Here is a 10526-nt window from a genome sequence, read left to right as displayed (position 1 = left end):
TTTTGCATTGACAGGTGAACAGCTGGGGGAAAACTCAAGTTCAGTTTGCGTCAGGGCGTCTGCATGGATGCAGGGTCAAAGGCCAAAGGCCTGGCACGCTACCTCACCTAACCAGCTAACCCTACCCACCACCTGCACAAAAAAACAGAAAACAAAACCAAAAAACACTGACCACTGGCGGGACCTAAACAAACCCTACCCAAAATATACCCGGATAGACCACCCCTATATAAAATAACCCTAGATACAACAGCAATTTATAAAATAGACCCCTGTTAAAAAAAAACAAATCTAAAAAATAAAGTGCAGTACCGTGTCTACACACCTGGTGGCGCTAGAGGCGCACCAAACCACCGCCAGTCGACTAGCCATACATCAATTACTATATAAACCAAGTTTCGTACAGATAAAACACACCGTTGCAGATATATGGACAGTTAAGATTCGGCCAATCAGATGCCCTTTATGCAAATGAGGGTGGTTACTAATGAGGGTGAAAGTCGTTTTTACCTCCCTACCTATATGCCATTTTAACCCTAACCTAACCATAGCCCCAAACTAACCCTAAACCCAAACTAACCATTAGGCCAAAGACTACTTTCAATATTTAACACAAAACAATAAAAAAATATGAACAAACAGTCGATCAAACTCATCTATCCATCTATCCATCTATCCATCTATCTATCCATCCATCCATCCATCACTCCATCACTCCATCACTCCATCACTCCATCCATCCATGTATAACACAGGCCTAAAAACATTCACTTTTTCAAACAAAAACTTTTTTTTTTTAACAAAAAGTTGTTTAAACTCATGTATCTATATATTCATCTATTCATCTATCTATCTATTTATCTATCTATCCATCCATCCATCCATCCATCCATCCATCACTCCATCACTCCATCCATCCATGTATAACACAGGCCTAAAAACATTCACTTTTTCAAACAAAAACATATTTTTTTTAACAAAAAGTGGTTTAAACTCATGTATCTATATATTCATCTATTCATCTATCTATCCATCCATCCATCCATCACTCCATCACTCCATCCATCAATGTAACACAGGCCTAAAAAACATTCACTTTTTCAAACAAAAACATTTTTTTTAACAAAAACATTTTTTTTAACAAAAAGTTGTTTAAACTCATGTACCTATCTATCCATCCATCCATCCATCCATCCATCCATCCATCCATCCATCCATCACTCCATCCATCAATCTATCTATAGAAATAGACACTTACCTGTCAGCATTGGTGCTGTTTCAGCACTCGTGCTGATATGCACGGCAAATGCAACCATTTTGCATTGACAGGTGAACAGCTGGGGGAAAACTCAAGTTCAGTTTGCGTCAGGGCGTCTGCATGGATGCAGGGTCAAAGGCCAAAGGCCTGGCACGCTACCTCACCTAACCAGCTAACCCTACCCACCACCTGCACAAAAAAACAGAAAACAAAACCAAAAAACACTGACCACTGGCGGGACCTAAACAAACCCTACCCAAAATATACCAGGATAGACCACCCCTATATAAAATAACCCTACATACAACAGCAATTTATAAAATAGACCCCTGTTAAAAAAAAACAAATCTAAAAAATAAAGTGCAGTACCGTGTCTACACACCTGGTGGCGCTAGAGGCGCACCAAACCACCACCAGTCGACTAGCCATACATCAATTACTATATAAACCAAGTTTCGTACAGATAAAACACACCGTTGCAGATATATGGACAGTTAAGATTCGGCCAATCAGATGCCCTTTATGCAAATGAGGGTGGTTACTAATGAGGGTGAAAGTCGTTTTTACCTCCCTACCTATATGCCATTTTAACCCTAACCTAACCATAGCCCCAAACTAACCCTAAACCCAAACTAACCATTAGGCCAAAGACTACTTTCAATATTTAACACAAAACAATAAAAAAATATGAACAAACAGTCGATCAAACTCATCTATCCATCTATCCATCTATCCATCTATCTATCCATCCATCCATCCATCACTCCATCCATCCATCACTCCATCACTCCATCACTCCATCACTCCATCACTCCATCCATCCATGTATAACACAGGCCTAAAAACATTCACTTTTTCAAACAAAAACTTTTTTTTTTTTAACAAAAAGTTGTTTAAACTCATGTATCTATATATTCATCTATTCATCTATCTATCTATTTATCTATCTATCCATCCATCCATCCATCCATCCATCACTCCATCACTCCATCCATCCATGTATAACACAGGCCTAAAAACATTCACTTTTTCAAACAAAAACATATTTTTTTTAACAAAAAGTGGTTTAAACTCATGTATCTATATATTCATCTATTCATCTATCTATCCATCCATCCATCCATCACTCCATCACTCCATCCATCAATGTAACACAGGCCTAAAAAACATTCACTTTTTCAAACAAAAACATTTTTTTTAACAAAAACATTTTTTTTAACAAAAAGTTGTTTAAACTCATGTACCTATCTATCCATCCATCCATCCATCCATCCATCCATCCATCCATCCATCCATCCATCCATCCATCACTCCATCCATCAATCTATCTATAGAAATAGACACTTACCTGTCAGCATTGGTGCTGTTTCAGCACTCGTGCTGATATGCACGGCAAATGCAACCATTTTGCATTGACAGGTGAACAGCTGGGGGAAAACTCAAGTTCAGTTTGCGTCAGGGCGTCTGCATGGATGCAGGGTCAAAGGCCAAAGGCCTGGCACGCTACCTCACCTAACCAGCTAACCCTACCCACCACCTGCACAAAAAAACAGAAAACAAAACCAAAAAACACTGACCACTGGCGGGACCTAAACAAACCCTACCCAAAATATACCCGGATAGACCACCCCTATATAAAATAACCCTAGATACAACAGCAATTTATAAAATAGACCCCTGTTAAAAAAAAACAAATCTAAAAAATAAAGTGCAGTACCGTGTCTACACACCTGGTGGCGCTAGAGGCGCACCAAACCACCGCCAGTCGACTAGCCATACATCAATTACTATATAAACCAAGTTTCGTACAGATAAAACACACCGTTGCAGATATATGGACAGTTAAGATTCGGCCAATCAGATGCCCTTTATGCAAATGAGGGTGGTTACTAATGAGGGTGAAAGTCGTTTTTACCTCCCTACCTATATGCCATTTTAACCCTAACCTAACCATAGCCCCAAACTAACCCTAAACCCAAACTAACCATTAGGCCAAAGACTACTTTCAATATTTAACACAAAACAATAAAAAAATATGAACAAACAGTCGATCAAACTCATCTATCCATCTATCCATCTATCCATCTATCTATCCATCCATCCATCCATCACTCCATCCATCCATCACTCCATCACTCCATCACTCCATCACTCCATCCATCCATGTATAACACAGGCCTAAAAACATTCACTTTTTCAAACAAAAACTTTTTTTTTTTTAACAAAAAGTTGTTTAAACTCATGTATCTATATATTCATCTATTCATCTATCTATCTATTTATCTATCTATCCATCCATCCATCCATCCATCCATCACTCCATCACTCCATCCATCCATGTATAACACAGGCCTAAAAACATTCACTTTTTCAAACAAAAACATATTTTTTTTAACAAAAAGTGGTTTAAACTCATGTATCTATATATTCATCTATTCATCTATCTATCCATCCATCCATCCATCACTCCATCACTCCATCCATCAATGTAACACAGGCCTAAAAAACATTCACTTTTTCAAACAAAAACATTTTTTTTAACAAAAACATTTTTTTTAACAAAAAGTTGTTTAAACTCATGTACCTATCTATCCATCCATCCATCCATCCATCCATCCATCCATCCATCCATCCATCCATCCATCCATCCATCACTCCATCCATCAATCTATCTATAGAAATAGACACTTACCTGTCAGCATTGGTGCTGTTTCAGCACTCGTGCTGATATGCACGGCAAATGCAACCATTTTGCATTGACAGGTGAACAGCTGGGGGAAAACTCAAGTTCAGTTTGCGTCAGGGCGTCTGCATGGATGCAGGGTCAAAGGCCAAAGGCCTGGCACGCTACCTCACCTAACCAGCTAACCCTACCCACCACCTGCACAAAAAAACAGAAAACAAAACCAAAAAACACTGACCACTGGCGGGACCTAAACAAACCCTACCCAAAATATACCCGGATAGACCACCCCTATATAAAATAACCCTAGATACAACAGCAATTTATAAAATAGACCCCTGTTAAAAAAAAACAAATCTAAAAAATAAAGTGCAGTACCGTGTCTACACACCTGGTGGCGCTAGAGGCGCACCAAACCACCGCCAGTCGACTAGCCATACATCAATTACTATATAAACCAAGTTTCGTACAGATAAAACACACCGTTGCAGATATATGGACAGTTAAGATTCGGCCAATCAGATGCCCTTTATGCAAATGAGGGTGGTTACTAATGAGGGTGAAAGTCGTTTTTACCTCCCTACCTATATGCCATTTTAACCCTAACCTAACCATAGCCCCAAACTAACCCTAAACCCAAACTAACCATTAGGCCAAAGACTACTTTCAATATTTAACACAAAACAATAAAAAAATATGAACAAACAGTCGATCAAACTCATCTATCCATCTATCCATCTATCCATCTATCTATCCATCCATCCATCCATCACTCCATCACTCCATCACTCCATCACTCCATCCATCCATGTATAACACAGGCCTAAAAACATTCACTTTTTCAAACAAAAACTTTTTTTTTTTAACAAAAAGTTGTTTAAACTCATGTATCTATATATTCATCTATTCATCTATCTATCTATTTATCTATCTATCCATCCATCCATCCATCCATCCATCACTCCATCACTCCATCCATCCATGTATAACACAGGCCTAAAAACATTCACTTTTTCAAACAAAAACATATTTTTTTTAACAAAAAGTGGTTTAAACTCATGTATCTATATATTCATCTATTCATCTATCTATCCATCCATCCATCCATCACTCCATCACTCCATCCATCAATGTAACACAGGCCTAAAAAACATTCACTTTTTCAAACAAAAACATTTTTTTTAACAAAAACATTTTTTTTAACAAAAAGTTGTTTAAACTCATGTACCTATCTATCCATCCATCCATCCATCCATCCATCCATCCATCCATCCATCCATCACTCCATCCATCAATCTATCTATAGAAATAGACACTTACCTGTCAGCATTGGTGCTGTTTCAGCACTCGTGCTGATATGCACGGCAAATGCAACCATTTTGCATTGACAGGTGAACAGCTGGGGGAAAACTCAAGTTCAGTTTGCGTCAGGGCGTCTGCATGGATGCAGGGTCAAAGGCCAAAGGCCTGGCACGCTACCTCACCTAACCAGCTAACCCTACCCACCACCTGCACAAAAAAACAGAAAACAAAACCAAAAAACACTGACCACTGGCGGGACCTAAACAAACCCTACCCAAAATATACCCGGATAGACCACCCCTATATAAAATAACCCTAGATACAACAGCAATTTATAAAATAGACCCCTGTTAAAAAAAAACAAATCTAAAAAATAAAGTGCAGTACCGTGTCTACACACCTGGTGGCGCTAGAGGCGCACCAAACCACCGCCAGTCGACTAGCCATACATCAATTACTATATAAACCAAGTTTCGTACAGATAAAACACACCGTTGCAGATATATGGACAGTTAAGATTCGGCCAATCAGATGCCCTTTATGCAAATGAGGGTGGTTACTAATGAGGGTGAAAGTCGTTTTTACCTCCCTACCTATATGCCATTTTAACCCTAACCTAACCATAGCCCCAAACTAACCCTAAACCCAAACTAACCATTAGGCCAAAGACTACTTTCAATATTTAACACAAAACAATAAAAAAATATGAACAAACAGTCGATCAAACTCATCTATCCATCTATCCATCTATCCATCTATCTATCCATCCATCCATCCATCACTCCATCCATCCATCACTCCATCACTCCATCACTCCATCACTCCATCCATCCATGTATAACACAGGCCTAAAAACATTCACTTTTTCAAACAAAAACTTTTTTTTTTTTAACAAAAAGTTGTTTAAACTCATGTATCTATATATTCATCTATTCATCTATCTATCTATTTATCTATCTATCCATCCATCCATCCATCCATCCATCACTCCATCACTCCATCCATCCATGTATAACACAGGCCTAAAAACATTCACTTTTTCAAACAAAAACATATTTTTTTTAACAAAAAGTGGTTTAAACTCATGTATCTATATATTCATCTATTCATCTATCTATCCATCCATCCATCCATCACTCCATCACTCCATCCATCAATGTAACACAGGCCTAAAAAACATTCACTTTTTCAAACAAAAACATTTTTTTTAACAAAAACATTTTTTTTAACAAAAAGTTGTTTAAACTCATGTACCTATCTATCCATCCATCCATCCATCCATCCATCCATCCATCCATCCATCCATCCATCCATCACTCCATCCATCAATCTATCTATAGAAATAGACACTTACCTGTCAGCATTGGTGCTGTTTCAGCACTCGTGCTGATATGCACGGCAAATGCAACCATTTTGCATTGACAGGTGAACAGCTGGGGGAAAACTCAAGTTCAGTTTGCGTCAGGGCGTCTGCATGGATGCAGGGTCAAAGGCCAAAGGCCTGGCACGCTACCTCACCTAACCAGCTAACCCTACCCACCACCTGCACAAAAAAACAGAAAACAAAACCAAAAAACACTGACCACTGGCGGGACCTAAACAAACCCTACCCAAAATATACCCGGATAGACCACCCCTATATAAAATAACCCTAGATACAACAGCAATTTATAAAATAGACCCCTGTTAAAAAAAAACAAATCTAAAAAATAAAGTGCAGTACCGTGTCTACACACCTGGTGGCGCTAGAGGCGCACCAAACCACCGCCAGTCGACTAGCCATACATCAATTACTATATAAACCAAGTTTCGTACAGATAAAACACACCGTTGCAGATATATGGACAGTTAAGATTCGGCCAATCAGATGCCCTTTATGCAAATGAGGGTGGTTACTAATGAGGGTGAAAGTCGTTTTTACCTCCCTACCTATATGCCATTTTAACCCTAACCTAACCATAGCCCCAAACTAACCCTAAACCCAAACTAACCATTAGGCCAAAGACTACTTTCAATATTTAACACAAAACAATAAAAAAATATGAACAAACAGTCGATCAAACTCATCTATCCATCTATCCATCTATCCATCTATCTATCCATCCATCCATCCATCACTCCATCACTCCATCACTCCATCACTCCATCCATCCATGTATAACACAGGCCTAAAAACATTCACTTTTTCAAACAAAAACTTTTTTTTTTTAACAAAAAGTTGTTTAAACTCATGTATCTATATATTCATCTATTCATCTATCTATCTATTTATCTATCTATCCATCCATCCATCCATCCATCCATCCATCACTCCATCACTCCATCCATCCATGTATAACACAGGCCTAAAAACATTCACTTTTTCAAACAAAAACATATTTTTTTTAACAAAAAGTGGTTTAAACTCATGTATCTATATATTCATCTATTCATCTATCTATCCATCCATCCATCCATCACTCCATCACTCCATCCATCAATGTAACACAGGCCTAAAAAACATTCACTTTTTCAAACAAAAACATTTTTTTTAACAAAAACATTTTTTTTAACAAAAAGTTGTTTAAACTCATGTACCTATCTATCCATCCATCCATCCATCCATCCATCCATCCATCCATCCATCCATCACTCCATCCATCAATCTATCTATAGAAATAGACACTTACCTGTCAGCATTGGTGCTGTTTCAGCACTCGTGCTGATATGCACGGCAAATGCAACCATTTTGCATTGACAGGTGAACAGCTGGGGGAAAACTCAAGTTCAGTTTGCGTCAGGGCGTCTGCATGGATGCAGGGTCAAAGGCCAAAGGCCTGGCACGCTACCTCACCTAACCAGCTAACCCTACCCACCACCTGCACAAAAAAACAGAAAACAAAACCAAAAAACACTGACCACTGGCGGGACCTAAACAAACCCTACCCAAAATATACCAGGATAGACCACCCCTATATAAAATAACCCTACATACAACAGCAATTTATAAAATAGACCCCTGTTAAAAAAAAACAAATCTAAAAAATAAAGTGCAGTACCGTGTCTACACACCTGGTGGCGCTAGAGGCGCACCAAACCACCACCAGTCGACTAGCCATACATCAATTACTATATAAACCAAGTTTCGTACAGATAAAACACACCGTTGCAGATATATGGACAGTTAAGATTCGGCCAATCAGATGCCCTTTATGCAAATGAGGGTGGTTACTAATGAGGGTGAAAGTCGTTTTTACCTCCCTACCTATATGCCATTTTAACCCTAACCTAACCATAGCCCCAAACTAACCCTAAACCCAAACTAACCATTAGGCCAAAGACTACTTTCAATATTTAACACAAAACAATAAAAAAATATGAACAAACAGTCGATCAAACTCATCTATCCATCTATCCATCTATCCATCTATCTATCCATCCATCCATCCATCACTCCATCCATCCATCACTCCATCACTCCATCACTCCATCACTCCATCACTCCATCCATCCATGTATAACACAGGCCTAAAAACATTCACTTTTTCAAACAAAAACTTTTTTTTTTTTAACAAAAAGTTGTTTAAACTCATGTATCTATATATTCATCTATTCATCTATCTATCTATTTATCTATCTATCCATCCATCCATCCATCCATCCATCACTCCATCACTCCATCCATCCATGTATAACACAGGCCTAAAAACATTCACTTTTTCAAACAAAAACATATTTTTTTTAACAAAAAGTGGTTTAAACTCATGTATCTATATATTCATCTATTCATCTATCTATCCATCCATCCATCCATCACTCCATCACTCCATCCATCAATGTAACACAGGCCTAAAAAACATTCACTTTTTCAAACAAAAACATTTTTTTTAACAAAAACATTTTTTTTAACAAAAAGTTGTTTAAACTCATGTACCTATCTATCCATCCATCCATCCATCCATCCATCCATCCATCCATCCATCCATCCATCCATCCATCCATCACTCCATCCATCAATCTATCTATAGAAATAGACACTTACCTGTCAGCATTGGTGCTGTTTCAGCACTCGTGCTGATATGCACGGCAAATGCAACCATTTTGCATTGACAGGTGAACAGCTGGGGGAAAACTCAAGTTCAGTTTGCGTCAGGGCGTCTGCATGGATGCAGGGTCAAAGGCCAAAGGCCTGGCACGCTACCTCACCTAACCAGCTAACCCTACCCACCACCTGCACAAAAAAACAGAAAACAAAACCAAAAAACACTGACCACTGGCGGGACCTAAACAAACCCTACCCAAAATATACCCGGATAGACCACCCCTATATAAAATAACCCTAGATACAACAGCAATTTATAAAATAGACCCCTGTTAAAAAAAAACAAATCTAAAAAATAAAGTGCAGTACCGTGTCTACACACCTGGTGGCGCTAGAGGCGCACCAAACCACCGCCAGTCGACTAGCCATACATCAATTACTATATAAACCAAGTTTCGTACAGATAAAACACACCGTTGCAGATATATGGACAGTTAAGATTCGGCCAATCAGATGCCCTTTATGCAAATGAGGGTGGTTACTAATGAGGGTGAAAGTCGTTTTTACCTCCCTACCTATATGCCATTTTAACCCTAACCTAACCATAGCCCCAAACTAACCCTAAACCCAAACTAACCATTAGGCCAAAGACTACTTTCAATATTTAACACAAAACAATAAAAAAATATGAACAAACAGTCGATCAAACTCATCTATCCATCTATCCATCTATCCATCTATCTATCCATCCATCCATCCATCACTCCATCACTCCATCACTCCATCACTCCATCCATCCATGTATAACACAGGCCTAAAAACATTCACTTTTTCAAACAAAAACTTTTTTTTTTTAACAAAAAGTTGTTTAAACTCATGTATCTATATATTCATCTATTCATCTATCTATCTATTTATCTATCTATCCATCCATCCATCCATCCATCCATCCATCACTCCATCACTCCATCCATCCATGTATAACACAGGCCTAAAAACATTCACTTTTTCAAACAAAAACATATTTTTTTTAACAAAAAGTGGTTTAAACTCATGTATCTATATATTCATCTATTCATCTATCTATCCATCCATCCATCCATCACTCCATCACTCCATCCATCAATGTAACACAGGCCTAAAAAACATTCACTTTTTCAAACAAAAACATTTTTTTTAACAAAAACATTTTTTTTAACAAAAAGTTGTTTAAACTCATGTACCTATCTATCCATCCATCCATCCATCCATCCATCCATCCA

The sequence above is a fragment of the Squalius cephalus genome (assembly GCF_949319135.1).
Source record: "Squalius cephalus genome assembly, contig: scaffold_62, whole genome shotgun sequence".
NCBI classification, from domain to species: Eukaryota; Metazoa; Chordata; class Actinopteri; order Cypriniformes; family Leuciscidae; genus Squalius; species Squalius cephalus.
This window is presented reverse-complemented; position numbering follows the sequence as displayed.